At 35.1% G+C, this 18,001-nt stretch overlaps 1 protein-coding gene across 2 annotated transcripts in view; it reads left to right on the top strand.

The window, feature by feature from the left end:
- The first annotated feature begins 1,177 nt into the window (after window positions 1-1,177).
- The window catches only part of LOC128680630 (cGMP-specific 3',5'-cyclic phosphodiesterase-like), a 67,474-nt gene continuing 50,650 nt past the window's right edge, over window positions 1,178-18,001 (top strand). For both annotated transcript variants that reach the window (XM_053763904.2, XM_053763905.2), the window contains exon 1: window positions 1,178-1,429. The gene's annotated coding sequence lies outside the window, so the exon portion shown is untranslated. The remainder of the gene's footprint in view (window positions 1,430-18,001) is intronic.

Here is an 18,001-nt window from a genome sequence, read left to right as displayed (position 1 = left end):
CGCCAGTGAATCCCTGATTCTAACCAACCATGATTCATAATTTACTCAGTAGTAACTATTATCAGTATTAGTAATAGTAGAATTAATTGTCTCGAGCTCTGTTAATTACTTCTATCTATTGTTAGTTCTAGATAACTGATAGATATAGTACTACAATGTAAGAGGAAATGTACACTTTGCGCGTGATTATATAATTTATAGTGCACTTGCATGAAACTATTCATGGTTACTTATTATTAACAACTAACTCTTTCCCTGTTGGTTGACTGGAAGAGATCCCTCCATGGGATAAGTCCGCCGTTGCTAATTCTTTTGATGTGTCTTGTGTCTTTGTGTTTTTTATGCAATGAAATTATTTCAAACAAACAATGTTACTAGTTTTATAGTTAACCAGAAGCCGTTCCTCCAGCCGCGTTAATTTCTTACAAGAAAAGTTTTATATTCCATGATGAAAGGTTTCTTATGTCATTCTCCTGTATGCAAAATTTCAAGAAGATCGATTGACTATATGAGGCATGAATAAGTATGAAACTTACTTGCGCAATTATAATATTAGTTAGGATAGTGCGAACTATTTAATACATCTATGGATAGTGCATGACGTGGAGAAGAGGCGAAGAAAAGTAGGAAAGTGGACAGAGTGGCTTCGACACTTGCGGCTGAGGAAGGAACTGGTATAATAAGTAAACCTGTAGAATAAACTACTACTACATTTTACAAAATACTGTGTGTATTGTCTACTAAAACTAATGTAGACAAGGATATCGTCAGTCAAATGATTTTATTATTAGAAAAAGTCACAAGTAAACTCGTCTCCTGTTTGTGACAGCAATAATTCAATGTTAGCGAAGCTGTAAAGTGTCTATTTATTTTTGTCTGGCCGGTCTTATGTAGAGAATTTTCGATTATCATATGAATTATAATATGAAATTTAAACACAGCATTTAAATAAGGAAGATGTAAAAAAATACAATCTATTCTATGGTTGTTTAATAATAATTCCGAAATAATATGAAAATAAAGAATTTTTGTCATTGTGAAACGCATTTGTTGAATAAAAAATAGACTAAATAAGAGCTAATCTGTTTCAGTTTTCAGTACTCGAGTATTCCGCAGGCCTGGGCGGGCGGTGTAGCGGGAGGCGTGCGGGGGCATTCGCCCGGTAAACCTCAAGCCTGCCTTTAGTATACCTCCGACCGGCAACGAGAGGGTACGCCTCTCGCGCACTCCGCTCCCTCTAATCGCGTGCCGCAAGGAAAATCCATTCCTCAATTAAATCGCGAGTGAAAACCTCTTAAGGTTTAGTGTTTTGATATTTTACTCCTGTGACGTCATCGCCGCACCTGAATTGGACTGTTTTCGTACCAGCGCGCGTCGATACGGCCACTGAAACAAGATACGTTTGAGGGTTAAATAGAAAAATTCAACTGTAAGTATTACGTCTGTGTTATTGTTTTTTTTTCTCGGCTTCGCTTTGAGATTTTTTTTTTGCTTTTGTAGATTTAGAACTTGCTCTTTTTTAAAAGATATTTTTTTATTTATTTAGCTACTATGTAACGTTTTTGTTTATGGATAGTGATTTTCGTAATTGATTTTCAAATTAAATACAGATTATCCCGCTGAAGAATATTGTATATTTTTGAGAAGAAAACATTATTACTGTCCCAAATCTATTGCCTAGTATTCGATAATAAACCATATAAATCTAATGTTGTAAATAATATATTCGAAGATTAGGTACACTTCAGTAAGAAGCTGTAAAAAAACAATGAATAGTATTATCAGAGGTGCACATCAAACATAAGTATAGATACTTGAAAATAGTGCTATTTTCTGTACAATATACTTAAGTTTGAAATTGACAAATATTTAGATTGAAATATATAGAAATTTCGGTCCTAACCATTTCTCATTGACGAAGCGAGCGAAGCGAGCAAGGTCTACAAATCAAATACATTTTTTGTGTATGTATGTTTGAAACGCGATAACTTTCGAACCGTTGGCTGATTTTGATGAATTTTAAAGGCGATAGGCTATGTTTGACATAACATATAACTTACAGAAGCGTGACAGACATACATACTTTCGCATTTATTTATTAAGTACTAACATCACTACATAGTATACAACAAAGTCGCATCCGAGTACTTCAGCTATTTCTAAGCTTCTTTTACAAATGGATTTCGATGCAGTTTTCACTATATATTCCAAAAGGTTTATCAACCTCGTGGTCAATAGGTAATAACATGGCATCTTTACCAACTTATTCCTATGTAGGTATTGGTATACAAACTCATGTGGCATGAGTAGGATTCGAACCTGGGACCTTTCGATCCAGTCTCTGATATCTTTTTCAAAAATTGTTAACAATGTTAAGACTTGTAATAAAAAGCGTGGTGTTCAGGGTGCTCAGGTTTCGTGTGATAATAAAATCACCAAAAATCAAAATAAAATTATATATAAATAGGGGTCTTCTCTCATGGGATAATCGGGATAAAAAGTGCCTTATCAAGGCATAAAGGGAAGGAGCCAAGAAGACCAAGAGCTAGCTTATTAGGAGGCAGACAAAGGAAAATGTGAGCGTCGTTTCTTATCGGGATTGGGATTGGCTATTTTGCAACGAGTGAAATTAAATACCTTTTCCGATGTCAAAAACAATAATTTATATAGAGCTTGTATAACGGTGAATTCTGTTGCGTCACAATATCGGAGTCAACAACAAAAAATAAAAACTGTCAAGTGCGAATTGAACTCGCGTGAAGAGGGTTACGTCCTACGTACAATTTATAGAATTCTTATAAGTTTTGCTGTAATCTACAAGCAATGAATATTTTGTATTTTTTTCATACTAGCGCCATTTATTCAGGGTTTCTCGAAATTATTAATAATAAATTGTCGAAACTGCTTATTTTATAATAATAAAAAACTATATTTGAAATCTTCATTACGAGCTCTTTTATTCGGCATAATGTCACAATGAGGTTTGCAATATATATTATTTTAATTTTCCAATTTACCCCGCGATAATCAGCCTTAGTTGAAATTGTATGGTCACACCAAACTTCACCTGATTTGGTCCAGTAGATTCGGAGCAAATTAACTGTAACAAACGGACGGGCGGACAGATGATAAGGATTCCGTTTTTATATTTTTTGTACGGAACCCTGCAAATATAAAATCGCGTAATAAATAATGTGTATTTGACGTGCTGTGGTTATAAACATATTTAAAAACTTTAATTTTTTATTGTGGAGATTTTTCTCGAATCTACATTATATGAAAATTTCTTGCTTAACTCCTTGAAGAGGGTAGGTAGATAGATATCAAGGTTTATCTCCACTATCTACTCTCAAATTATCAATGTTTTCATATCAAGTCTTAAGATAATATTATTGCTGTTGTTTTGGATAGGTATTTACTTTGCCTCCATTTTCGATTCGTGTCTAGTTAATTGAATTGTATAAATTGCTCGTTATAATACCCAAATTATTAAACTATTCCTTAGGGAACAGTTGTATTTTGTAATTGTCCTCTGGAGACACTCTTTTAACGAGGCAAAAAGCTTTGCCAAAGAGGGATGACGTCAGGCAGCCGACCGAGTTATGACTGAAGCGTCAAGTTTGTTCTTAAGTGGGCTTCGAGCAATGTGCTTTGTGGCTTAACATCCAAGGATGTAACCGAAAGCAAATCTACTAATGATAAATGTGTTATCACGAATCCAGAAACTTGCATCGTTACATTTCCTTGTAGAACTTCAAAGAAATAACTTAAGATAACACCATGTCAATGATCAATCAAACACTTACATTGATAAAAGGCAATATTTTTTAGAGTATTTTTTCATTTATAAAAATAACTCTGACGCAAAATCTACAGAGAGGATTTAGATGAAATTTGACACACGGATAGATTGCAACTCAGAATCTACACGAAAACTTTAAAAAACGTTAAAGGTACCTTCCAAAATGGCATTACTCATTATTGAAGTAAAGTATTGTATGTATAGCACCTAAAATTTATAACAAAATTCCACAACAATATAACTTAACAAGGTACTTTTTATTGCCAAAAAGGCGTAAAGAACCTACCAAGGCGAACGAATCTTTATTCACACACATTTTTTGACATTAATTAGGCACCCCTTTTAAATGGTACCTGAAGTACAGTCGACAACACATTAACCTCTCCAATTTAATTGCAAACTCGCCGCTATTACCGCTCCATAGAGTTTCGACATGCAGGGTCACTTGATGTGCTGTTGACTGTACCTAATTCACAATTTATCCTTACATATTATAAAACAAAGTCGTCGTCAACTCAAAACTACTGCACGGATTTTCATGACGGTTTCACAAATAGATGAATGATTCCTTAGGTGCATAATTTATTACGCTTTACCGCAAAGCAAGGATTTTATTAGGCTAATATTCTGTAAATTCAAACAAATAGATAATTTATAATATCTTCAGCTTAATGACAGATTTTCTCTTCGGCTTTTTAGGTCTTGACCCAAATACATAAAGACTAGTACATATATAGTAATTGTCACTACAATATTGACATTCACTTGACGTCAAGACTAAGCATACAGTGTAGAGATAAACAGCAGGTATTATTTGGGTTCGACGTGTAAACTGCCTAGCAAATAGCTGAAAGAAGCGAGACTATAGATAGCCTGTCTCATTCTCGCATGTCACGTTTCTTTTTCGTTTGTAACGCCTAAAAGCCCGCGTAAAATATACTTGTACTTAAATTTATGATCAAAGCCACAGCTGCCAGTCTGATGTCAACCTGCTTTGAGAATGCTGTCGATGCCAGCTGTCAATTCTATTTATACTTTAGTAGCTTAGTACGGTGAAGATGTGGTGTAATGATGGTAAGACTGAACGGAAAGGTTCCAGGTTCGAATCCCACTCGTGCCACATGAGTTTGTATACTAATCTGACTATTTTGTAGTAGTTTTCATCGAACACTAGTTACTTCTGGTGAAGGATCACATCTTGAGGGAACCTGCACTCTGGTTTATTATCAACTTGTGTGTGAAATTGAGAAGGCAATGGCAAACCACTCTAATAATAATGCCAAGATGGTCGTTATGTGTGTTTAATTCCACGTACCTAATGACCACGACCCTCAGCCGTGAGGAATACTATGAAGAAGAAGCGTAGTACTACATCCGCGAGATGATATGAAGTGGTTTTATTCAAGGCCACGTGTTGTTATTTAATGTTTACCACAAATTTACGAGGAAAAAGATAAATAAATAAAATAAATTATACACACGTATTCGTAGTAAGTGAATTCGCCATGATATTAATAACATTTCTTAAAGTAAATTGCCGTGACTGACTAAATATTAAAATGGTGACGTGACGTGCAGTTGACTGTACATAAGTTGCATCAATGTGGATAAAACCATAGAAGAAATGATGCAATCAAATACTAATGGAGGTAAAGGAAAACCGCACCACATTATTGACGCAGTTGAGTAAATTGAAGAATCTTATCACTGTCACGTCACCACGTAATTATAATAATTTTACAAAAATGTAATAAATTTAAACCGATCAAGTGCGAGTCTTACTCGCGCGTGAATGGTTCCGTACCATGGCTATACAAACGGAATATATATAACACTAGCTGCGCCCGGAGCTGGCTCCCGTGGGAATTTCGGGATAAAATATACCCTATGTATTATTTCAGATTATATTCTACCCGGGTACCTAATTTCATAACAATCGATCCAGTACATTTTGCGTGAAAGAGTAACAAACAAACATACATATATCATATTCGCATTTATAATATTAGTAGGATTCATTGTAGCAGGGCCCTCTAGCGGCAACAGAAATACATCGTCTGTGAAAATTTCAATAGTTAAAATTTGTCTCACGAGATCCAGCTTGGTGTCTAACGGACAGATAGATCGGACGGACAGCGGAGTCTTAGTAATAATCTGTTTTACTCTTTGAATAAGGAACCCTAAAAAAACATATTTCAGAAAATTTCCGTATAACGATATTAGTTGACACAAATATTTATTTTCTATGTATCAGTTAAAAATCACGACTTCGTAGATATCTTGTCTCTCTTTCTTCCTCGCGTGTTCCGATCAGCATTAAAAATACGACATTAAATTTTTGATGATTCAGCTGTTTATACAACCGGCTCCTTGGAAATGCTATTGTAGTCTTTCAGCTATAAAGGTTATGTGTCCTTTTTCGCTTCGATACGATATCCACCGGATGATATGACCGGGTCCATTTTAAGGCGGAACCACACGTAAAGTAAAAGTTCTCATAATCAAATCATAACCGTATCATTAGATTTGTCTAAATCTTTAAGAAAGGTCTAGGTATACCGTGACTGTGCCATAGAATTAAATAAAAAAACCTTTGATAATCTTGTCTAAAAACAGCCAAGCGGAAAATATCTTTTGAAACATTGGCGTGTATATTTATTGTAATTTAATTACTTACACATGAATTCATAACGTTCAACACATTATCATTTCGACATCACGTCTAAAACCATAAACGTCCGCGATCCTAACGTCTGTATAATTAAGACGTCTCTTTTTTATTTATAGACATGTGAACATCAAAGCATTGAATCGAGCGGAAAAGTCTGTCAAGATTATATTTATCGCGACTCGATAAGATGAGAAGTGACAATGTCATTGATTTTATGTTAAATAGATTATTCTTGGTTTTTCTTAGAATCATCTCGCATTAGGGCCATACCTTTTTTCATTTTATTTGATTTCTCAGCTTAAAATCAATCAATGAAATTGATAAAAGTGCGTTATGTGAGGAGATCCAAAGAAAAACGTAGCTCGAAACGAAAAAATGCGTCTACCAAATGATCATTCTATAAAAAGTCTATCAATGACCTGTGACAGGATATAGCCACCTATTGGTTGGACAGCCAAAGACGAGAATGATCGTAGCCATATAGTTTATGAGGCGCTTTAAAATCTCATTTTATCCACGTCAGAACGGAGTAGTTGCATCATCATGTTATCGGTGAATGAGAGAGGGCAAACCTATTCCAACTGACATTGCAGGGACAATCATTCTGCGTTACAATATTCACTATAATGACACAGACAATAACATGAAAAAATGTCTTGCAACCACGAACCAAAAACAAAAAAGAGACGCCGTATAGTTATTTGTCTAACAAAAGTTGTACACGCGGGGCTGAGGCAGACGAGTGGGGTGAGCGGTTCGGCCACGGCACCGCCCCTAAATTTAGTCGCTCTGTTCACAGACGATCACTGTTTTACGTAACGTCTTTGCATCTTTCGTTGTAGCAATGCACAAGTTGATATTTACTCCTTTTCTATATTTGGCCCGTGCTCGTAACCACTCGATCACAAGTTAAAGAACTAAGTCAGACTGGGCCACTTATATAACTTTACCCTCGGGCGAGGTCGCGAAGGAAATATACTAGAGGACTTATTATCTGCTCCGATTTTCTTGTCTGTGCTTTTGTGATATTATTTGAAATAGGCGTACTGTTTTGCGGACAAAAATAAATATCCATACGTTTCCATATCCATACTAATAATTATAAATGCGAAAGTCAGTCTGTCTGACTGTTCCGATTTTGATGAAATTTGGTATGTAAACCAGTCATAAAACTCCGTTCCAACATGGGCTACTTTTTTTTTCAAAAATCAACCCCCAAAATACTTTAATTGTGGGTGAAACTTGGTATGAAAGTCATGTCTCTCTAGCATTTAAATTAACGTGGGCGAAGCCGCAAGTAAACGTTAGTTTCAATATATGTATGGTAATTTTTTGCGGTAACTATCGCAATAATTTACAACTAGTAAAACTGTCATTTCTAGAGTCTTAAAATTCATCAAAGTTCCAAATAAAGCGGTCCATTCACGCAAGTTTATCCGCATAATTGCCCTTCAATAGGGCACTGAAATAGAATTCTTCGAGAATAATACAAAATACTCACTCAAATGGACATTTAGTACCATACTCGTATTTTAGGTACAATATCAGTTGAATCAGAAAATCGGAAGATTTAACTTAAATATTTTCAGACTAGCGTCCCATCATGGCTTCGCTCAGGTAATACCGTAATGAAAATTAGCCTATGTTACTCCTAAAGGTTTCATCCATCTCTGTGCTAAATGTCAGCAAAATCGACTTAGTGGTTTTTGAGTTTATTATATAATGAATAATATTTTCTCTTTTTAGCATGGTTGTAGTAAATCTTTACTTTTCTTTTTGATCTGTGCGATTATCATTGTCATTTTTTCATATCATATGGCTGTGATGTCAGCTTTGGTCAGGTAACCTATAGACATCTGACATTTACCAATAATGACATATTAGTTGCAAGTAAACTATTAATCAACCAGTGCACAGGTTGACTAAACAGTTGTTTTATTTTGCTAATCTGACTATGACAAACTCATGGAATTAGTAGGTACTCCGTTGTACAAAGTACTTACTAAATCAACAATTACAATACATCTATCAAGTCTCTGTCAAGTCGCCCAAAGGCATCTGACATGACTTTAACGACTATCTGTCCAACTACATCTTGTAGCAAGTAGCCGCATACATATTACGAATTTAAACTGACAACCAGTGGTAGGTTTCCTCACGAAGCAAGTGGTGGTCTATGAAAACTAACACATGAGTCAGATTAGTAATAAAAACGAATGTGGCACGAGAGAACCTGGAACCTTCCGATCACAAGCGGACGGTTTTAACCACTGGACCATAATCGCTTCGAAGATCATAAAGTAGAAAACAATAAAATGTCACCGCAAAAGATAATAATAATATTATTGTTTATTACGCTATGTTTGTCTGAAATTCCGTATAACTCCAGATATCCCAACAAATTTGGCTTTGAAGTCTCTTTGGTGCACCAAATGCAACTATTTTCGTTATATAAAACAATATTATGTTTACCAATTCCAGTTTGGACAAAACGGCTTTGTTTTTTTTTCATTACGGTTTTCCTATACAGTTATTATTTACGATGATCCCGAGATTCGCTGCGTTACAGCCACGGAAGCAACCAAGATCACTTTTTCAAATACAAAATGTAAGTAATGGTCAAAAAGTATACGGAAACATATTGTGTTTGTGATCGAGTGTTTTTAAAAATAGATTATAATTTTTCTTGACCAAATGAACTTTAAATAAACGACAGTTCCCCCGTCAGCAAACGTTCACGAGTTGACGCATGAGTCAGCTTCAGCTATCTCAATAAAATCATCCACAATAGAGGGCACCTTACGACCTGGCCCTTGGCACTGTCTACCCCGTAAGAGATAAACGTGATACTGTATGTGTATGTTTGTATGTATTCAACAAATAGCTCAGTCACATTGACTCCGGAAATCGATAGTTACCGAGCCATGGCCGAGCCGGACCTGAAGCCATACTTGGATTAGGGACAGATGACCATTGGCCTCGTCGATGAAAACAAGGACTTGTTAATCAATGGCTAGGGGTTAGCACGAGTTTTTAGAAGAACGTTATCGTTATACAAGCAGGAACGTTACACAGGAAGACTGACGGACAAAAAATCTAAAAAAAAATGTTTTCGCTTAGTCATCTTGTTCTTGTTTATTTGTCTTTAATATCTCCTAAATATGTACAGGCATATCCCACTTACATTTTATTATATGTATAGATATTAGCGCACAAATCGAAAATTCTATCTCCAATTTTACGATGTCACTCTCACTCAGGAAGCAAACTGAATGGCTTTTGTGGGGAATTCTAAAGGCTGACAGCACTAGACGGTGAATCCAGATAAATTGGATTTTTTATTGTTGCGTCTTTACGTGTGACGTTACAAAATACGGATGAAAAGATTTTATAAAATACTAGCGGCCCGTCCTGGCTTCGCTCGTGTAAAAACATAATAAATTATACACCTAAAACTTCCTCTGAAAACACTATCTATTGGTGAAAACCGCATAAAAATCCATGCATCAGTTTTTAAGTTTATCGCGAACAGACAGACGCGGCAGTGGATATGTAAGAATAAGGATATTTGGATACTAACGTGATTCTCTCTTTTTCATCTTCATGTGCCCCGTTGTTTTCGGGGCTGTGACGCCACGAAACGTAAAAAATAAACCATTAAAATTTTGGAGATTGCAGTGGTTTATTTAACCGGCCGCTTGCTTGACGTCAACCCTCCATGAGAATTATATACCTAATACATTATTTCGATCTAATTTATTTTAATGTACAGTCGGAAGCAGATAAACCTGACCCTGATATAAACCTTCTGTGTGTGGTAATTTAGTTAGATGGACGACTTACTTTGACGAGTATCAAAAGATACTCCAAATTACCCGAATTTTGAACCCAAATAAAAAAAAAACCTCTTCCCACTTAATAAGAAAATAACATCTTTCTCACTAGTTCCACTGACAAATACAGTTCCATAAAAGTTTTATCTCCCAACAATATAAAAATAAATATTCAGTTTCATATAAAACCTCATTTACTGGAGGCATAAGTGCAGTATATACATTGGCCATCAATTCCTGCGGTGTAAAATAATAGTATTAACCCCGGCACCGCTTGCACTAGTGACGTAATTTGTGAATATAGTTAGTGCGCTGCGTCGAGTGCCACAGAAACAGAGTAATCACATTGTTTCGAAATCTCTCGCAAATGCAAAGAACATCGTTGTAAAATAATGACGTGACTTTACTAGTTTATGACGTAAAGCCGATTGTCCATCACCGCTCGTATAATTGCGCCAGTTTTTCACTAAGTCTAAGCTACGTAAAATGGCCTAGCTAAGTCGAACTAACTTGTAGACCGATCTGTTACCCTGTCAAGTCGCCCAAAGGTATCTGACATAACTTTTACAACTACCTGCGTTCTAGTAGCCGCATACACACTTTGAACTTAAACTGGCAACCAGCAGGTTTCCTTGTCTTTTAACTGTTTGTATTTTTGTCCCTTCACCGGAAGCTACTAAGTATATACAAACTCATGTGGCACGACTAGGATTCGAACCTGAGGCGTTTCGATCATAGACGGACGGACCACCACCGCTAGCTCTTGTGTTACATACGAGTATAGGTTCATAACGGTTGACTAGGTAAGCAACACATGAAATTACCCTGTATGAACCTCTATTAGCGCAGAGAATTTGCATCGAACTAGGATAGGTTAATGTGCTGTTGACTGTACAGTCGATTGCATCATGGACGGATGATATTAAAAATGTTGTAATAACCCGACAGCCCGCCTTCCCCGACGGAAAGATAAAAATTCTTACAAGAATGGGAGATCATTGAATTGAAAACTGTTACAGCTTCTACTCTATGAATTTTTTTGAAATTTCATAAAGTTTTTGAAAGTAGGTATGTACTTTGTAAAAAGGCATATTACAAGTTTTATGGTTATTTCAACGATAAGCATGTTTGACCCAAGCATGGTGCAGTATCCTCATAACATATGTAATTGATTTATGATATAATTATTACGTACGCTTTGTACATTTACCTTTTTAATTAATACAATTTCCAATAATTTTATTGAAAATACATTTTTTATTTTATTTAAATTTTGACATTTTTATATAATGATGTATCTTGTTCTTTTTATTCCTAATATATGTATAAGACCTACATTTATAATTGACGTCTTTGGAGAAAAGGCCGCGGTGAAGTTTGTTGCGCCGCTTCTTCTTCACCTGCGCTTTGGAAGTCGGCAGTAGACTTAGTTTAAGTAGGTAATTTTTTTGACGTATATTGACGTAATTGAATTAAGAATTTTGAATTTGACTTTAAATTATGCGGAGTGTGGTTCCCGCCCGCTAGACCGCTCCATATCCTCCCGTGAATGTCATAAGTACTAGGCAACTTTCGGAGAGATAAAACCTTTAACATATAGATTGATATACTATTTATTTGTTGTATTTAGATTAATTTATAGTATGTAGATTATATAGCAGTATCTTATCTATTTACTTATCTAGTAGTTTAACTCAGTGGTTTGCGTCTAACTGTAATGGCTTCACTCGTGAATTATATAACTTTTTAGCTGCGTTCTTGGAACAGCCACATGAATGGTTCATTTGAAAATAAACACACTAAATCTGAAGTGTTTGTTTGTCTTTTAATAGTTAAAAAAGAATGCTCTAAACCCTACTAACAAATGCTAACATGTTTCTTACTTTAGGAGATATAAAACCAAATAACACGCAAAACACTCATCGGATCCTATTGATCTCTGTTGAAAGAAAAAAATTGATTTTTACAATACAAATTATTTATTTGCATAAATGTACGTGATATAAGATGTTACAGTATTATTTTACAAGGGGTAGGTTGGACCAGCCAACTTTGACCTTAACTTTAACCTGGACAGAAATGCGCAAACTAGGCCATTTTGTCTCAACGACAAAGTTGACTGGAGTACCTCTCTTACGTATAAACAGATAAATATTCTAGAGTTATTAATGAACTTAGCGGATAAACTATAATTGTCCATTCATTGTACTGTTGCGCCCATAAAACTATTTTGTTACTGAGTTTCTGCCGCAGAGAATAATTTAAATACCATAAAAATCTTTCTACATTGTAACTAGTTGATAAATAGATGATATTCAATCAACTACTAGTCATTAATATCTGCTGTGTCAATGTTTTATTTTCTACTAGCTTTTGCCCGCGGTTTCGTCCGCGTTTGTTTCGTGCGTCCGTTATTATCAATATCTGGGGTTCTTATCAACGTATCGCGATTAAACCTACACAAGATTGTAATTTAGACCGCATCCGCTATTAGAATGTGTAAACCGTATCAAACTCCATATAGTACTTTTTGCGTGATGTGCGAACAAACGTATAGTCAGATAAAACTATTTAATAAATGTTTTGGCTTCTTATTCCCATAAAAGCCCCCATAATTATTTTTCTTTAATATCTCCTATGTACAGACATAGTCTACATACAGTTTTATTATAATGAATAGAAGAAACTCCTGCATAACATGTAGACATTATATTATTTGTATTTTCTTTCTTCGTTTTCGTTTCTCCGAAACGAATTGAACCCGAAGAATTAGAATTACGAAAATAAATGAAGTATTCAGAAAAGCGTATCATTTTTTGTAGCAATTCTCGTGAAATGCTTCGAAGGAAACGTAATAAGGTTATTGGAATACAAAATTTAATTATGCCCTTGGTGAATCTATTTTCGGTATATATATGTTTTTACTTTCATCATAATATCCATACTAATATTATAAATGCGAAAGTCTGTCTGTTTTTTCTGCTTTAACGGCTAGACTGCTGGACCGATTTTGATGAAATTTGGTGTGCATATAATTAAAGAACCCTGTTCAAACATAGGCTGCTTTTTTCTCAAAAATCAACTTCTAAATAACTGTAATGGGGGTGAAAATTTGTATGAAAATCTGGTCTGTTCCGCTTTCGCATAAAGCTAGTTCCTATGAAGTATATTTATATTACTCTAAGGTCTTATAAATATAAGGTTTTGTCAAGTATTATTTACATAATAAGACTTGTAAGAAAAGGCGAAGTTTGTGTACCTAACACTGCATGAAAAACTTACATTCGGGATTTCTGAAAACATAACACATACTCTTTTTAGTAGCTGTGTAAAGGCATCTCATTGTCCTTATTTAGGTGAAAATGGTTTGTCAAAACTCGTAAGTTTATTAAGAATATTTTTGATATCTATGTACATTTTAGAATTAAATGAATCATCGAACGACGAACAACATTTGTACCTAGAAGTTCTCAATAAACAAATCACACATACTCATAGGGAGTTACGAGGAAAACGAATCGGCTAACATATTAGCTGTTGGGATGTTACAACAATTCATTATTCTTAATTATTTGTAGTAATCACAGAATTAGGAATGGTATAAGCCAATAGAAATTTATAGAAGAAGTTTTTTTTTGTTCGTCCGATTTTTATGCTCATTTTCATTTAATTAAAATTATACATATTCAATTTTATTTTAATATTGCATGCTATAAAGACTAATTTCAGGAAAAAACCTATCCGTATGCGTCCTTATATAAAATATTTATATTACTTCAATTATTCCCATAGACCAGAGATATCATTTCCTTCCTAATTCTTACGCTCAGCTACGAGTAGTGCATATAATAAATGGAGTGCAAGCAATTTCCCTGCATCGTTAGATGCAGCGTAATCCTAGGAATTTAATTACGCGGGTCAAACGACGAGCCAATTTAAATACGAAACCAGACGTCGCCCTAGACGTCCCATTTAAGTTATTAGATTTTCTAGCTCCGGAATATAATATTTTTTTCATTTATTCCTAGCTGTTTACCCGCAGCTTCGCCCGCTTAAATTCCCTCGGGAACAGTTTTTTCTTCGTATTACAATGGGATTGGGATAGTTGAATTAAAATATCCATAGCGCATGTAAAATACACACAGCGCCATCTAGTGTATATATTTGGCGCCACTTATAATAAAATATAGGCTTTTCGCAAATCCCACGGGAACAATATTTTTTCCTATGTCCTTTTCCATACTCTTAATTATATATATACGAAATTTCAAGAAGATTGGTTGAGTGATAACGCGTGAATAGGATAGAATGACAAACTAACGAACAAACAAACAAACTTACTTTCCCATGTATAATATTAATTGGGATTCGACCCAATTATTTTTCTCCCATATATAAAAAAAAGATTTGCATATCTGTAACAATTTGTAAACTTTTTTGTTCCAAGTAAAAACATGCGAACTTAATGATAAAACCATTATTCCGGCTATAACCATAGGACAAATAGATGTGCGGCGCCTAAAAATGTACACAATATAATAAATTTAAATAATATATATTTAAATTGGGTCTGGTTGTAATGAAATTTGGCACAGAGATAGACCGGTTTGGTCTATCTATTTTACCCGAGCGAAGCCGGGGCGGGCTGGTAGTACTTTATAAATTAGTTTCTTACAGAATTTCTTCTCTGCAGTGCTCGTTCCGAATAGTTATACCTGATAGTAGTTTTAGCTTTGACAAGTACGATTTAAAATTTGATATGGCAAAGTGCCGTGCAGAACGTCTTCTTAGAAATTTTATTCTTTTGATTTTCACTTTGAGGAAGAAACTGGTAATATGAGAAAGAATATAATTATTGCACTTAAAAAACAGCAAATATACAAATGTGTGCATGAACATTGGCGGATATGAGCAAAAGCCTTTTATAATTAACAATGGTTGAAATAAATCCTGCGTCAAAGTAGGCATTAAATTGATCATTAATTATTTCATGATCAGAAACAAGATAAAGATTTATATAACCAGAAAGCTGAACCGCGTTGTTATTAATCTGATGGAATTTCTGATTACCCTGTTAATTGAGTTTAATATTTCAATTAGGCGTGTACTTGAGAAAATTAAAAAATATTTCTTAGTATATTTGTTAGTAGTAGACAGGGAGTCTAAAGGTAATTGGATTGCCGTAGTCTGCTGTGGCGGTGGTGGTTAAGACACCCGCCTGTGGATCGAAAAGTCCCAGGTTCGAATCCTACTCGTGCCACATGAGTTTGTATACAAATCTGACTCATATATAGTAGTTTTCATCGACCACCACTTGCTTCCGGTGAAGGAAAACATCGTGAGGAAACCTGCACACTGGTTGATTATTATTAACTTGTGTGTGAAATGGAGAAGGCAATGGCAAACCACTCTATTAATAATCCCAAGAAAGTTGTTGTATGTGTTTCATTCCACGTAATGAATATTACATAAGAATATCAGAACTAGGTAATTTTACTCAAAAAAACATGACTATCACATTTTTTTTATTTGCGATTCCACTCACTTGCTAAAATAAGCATTTAATAATACCTATCTATAAGAATATGTTACCGTATGTTATTGACCATATAGGTATTTTACGTGTTTTATTACTGGAAAAAAAATTAAAACAAATCATCGTAAACTGTTCGGGCCAAATAGAGACCAAAACTGTTAGAACTTTGTATCTTGCTCAATGTTTTAAAAAACCGATGTAATTACAACATACTTCATATATTAAAGTGACTTAACACAAATTAAGTCTACTAAATTACCCTGGGTAAATTAACCAAGGTAAATTAAGTTTTGTCGAGAATATGACGTGATAAAGTGCTTGTACCTAAAGGTATAATTTATGAATAAATATTTCGTTACTTCGAATTGTATATCTTGCAAAATCTGACAAAAGCACAGCGTCCAAATATCAGAACAATAAATATAGCGACTAAATCCCAGAAGACAAATGGTCTGGCTCGCGTGATTTGTCGCGTTAGTAAGTGCTCGTCTAAGTGATTGCTGTGATACCAAGTGAAACTAGACCTTGACTTTGATCATCTTATTCTACTTCATCATCGTCGTTATGAGCCCCACTGGTTGGGACTGGCCTTCCTTGTTACTACTCCTGAACGACCTCCGTGGCGACACCACACCCGTCCGCTGTCTGGAGATCGCGGGTTCGATTCCCAGCGCGGACAAATATGTGTACTTGTAACAGATGTGTGTCAACGTTTCTGGGTGTTTATGTCCATTATACTCGCGATACAAGATTAGTGCTTAGTGTGCCCCTTGAGTGTTGTCGTTGTTCCTTATGGATGGGGAAAAAAGGATCTCATACAAATCGTGGTTGCGTTATAATAGCCTTTATTCCAGCTATGCCTATGAAGGTGCATATATACCAAGCGAGTGAACATTCATTGTATTGATGGCTATATAGCCTGGCCACGAACATGGATAACCAACCATAACACGTAACCAGTCTTTGGTTAGCCACCATAGTGGAGATAGAAGGAGCATTCGCTCATTTGGTGTAAATAGAATAGAATAAACCTTCCTGCATACCACACACCCAACAAACAACTTCTTCTTTGCGTGTCGATGGCAAATCAACAACGCTCGGCTATTGTGTGCTAAATATATTTTTGCCAGAACCGAGCCACTTCGATGGCTTTATCGGAAGCTACCATCAAGTCAGCAGTGTACAGGTGTTAGGGCACTCGGGAAAGGCGAGAAGATGAGCCATCGATTGACCACCAACACTTACTGAACACAAATAAAACCGTAGCGTGCGTGCAATAGGTTAAGGCTCAATGTTACATTAAATAAAATCAACCTAAATGTCAGTTAATATATAAAATTAGCATGAATACAGCTCCAAATTCCGTAATGTATCTAATCAATGTAAAACACAAAACAGATAAACGTTTGTAAGAAACGTGTTCTTTTACGATAACCAGCGAAATAACTGCTAAATTCGTCCATTTGAGACATCAAAGGTAATTTCCACAAAATGACAGTCATTTGTGCTGAAAGATGATATGATGGTCGCACTTACTCTCTCATTTGGCATTCATTAGTTCAAATTTTATGTCGTTAGACATCAAAGCTGAAGTTAAGTTGACGACGGGACCATTTGAACCTTGTTTATTAAATTTTTTGGCAAGTTCAAGGATGAGTTCACTTTATAGATATTTATGTAATCTTTTTTCATGTCATCATTATGATTACGATTTTATGCTAAGCTGCTCTTTTATGCTCTTTTTTCGTGGGAATTCCGGGATGAAATGGTAAAAAAACCTTTAGGTAGGTGTTTTGACAAACTCCATGGCGCAGTGTCCTGAGTTTGATTCCTTTATTCTGTTTTATTTATTTATTTATATATAGACACATATTATTCAACAGACATAACATCCAAAACACCTGCATACTAGTCATCAGTTTTTTGTTTGTCCATCCATCTTACCCACAGCTCTCTCTCTCATCTCTTCATGTATCTGGTTTTGTTCGGAGTTGCGAAGCCGCGAAGCCCTATAACAACAATAAATAGATGAAATACTTAGTATGGTCCTCAATAGCCCATATTAAATCAAACTTCAACTGAAATAATAACAAATATATTAACACACACATATTTATTCCACCGTTATAATTATAGTTACACTAAATTATTTCTAATCA

The sequence above is a fragment of the Plodia interpunctella genome, chromosome 24 (genome assembly GCF_027563975.2).
Source record: "Plodia interpunctella isolate USDA-ARS_2022_Savannah chromosome 24, ilPloInte3.2, whole genome shotgun sequence".
NCBI classification, from domain to species: domain Eukaryota; kingdom Metazoa; phylum Arthropoda; class Insecta; order Lepidoptera; family Pyralidae; genus Plodia; species Plodia interpunctella.
Note: the sequence above shows the minus strand (reverse complement) of the source record. Positions and strands in the feature narration are given on the sequence as shown.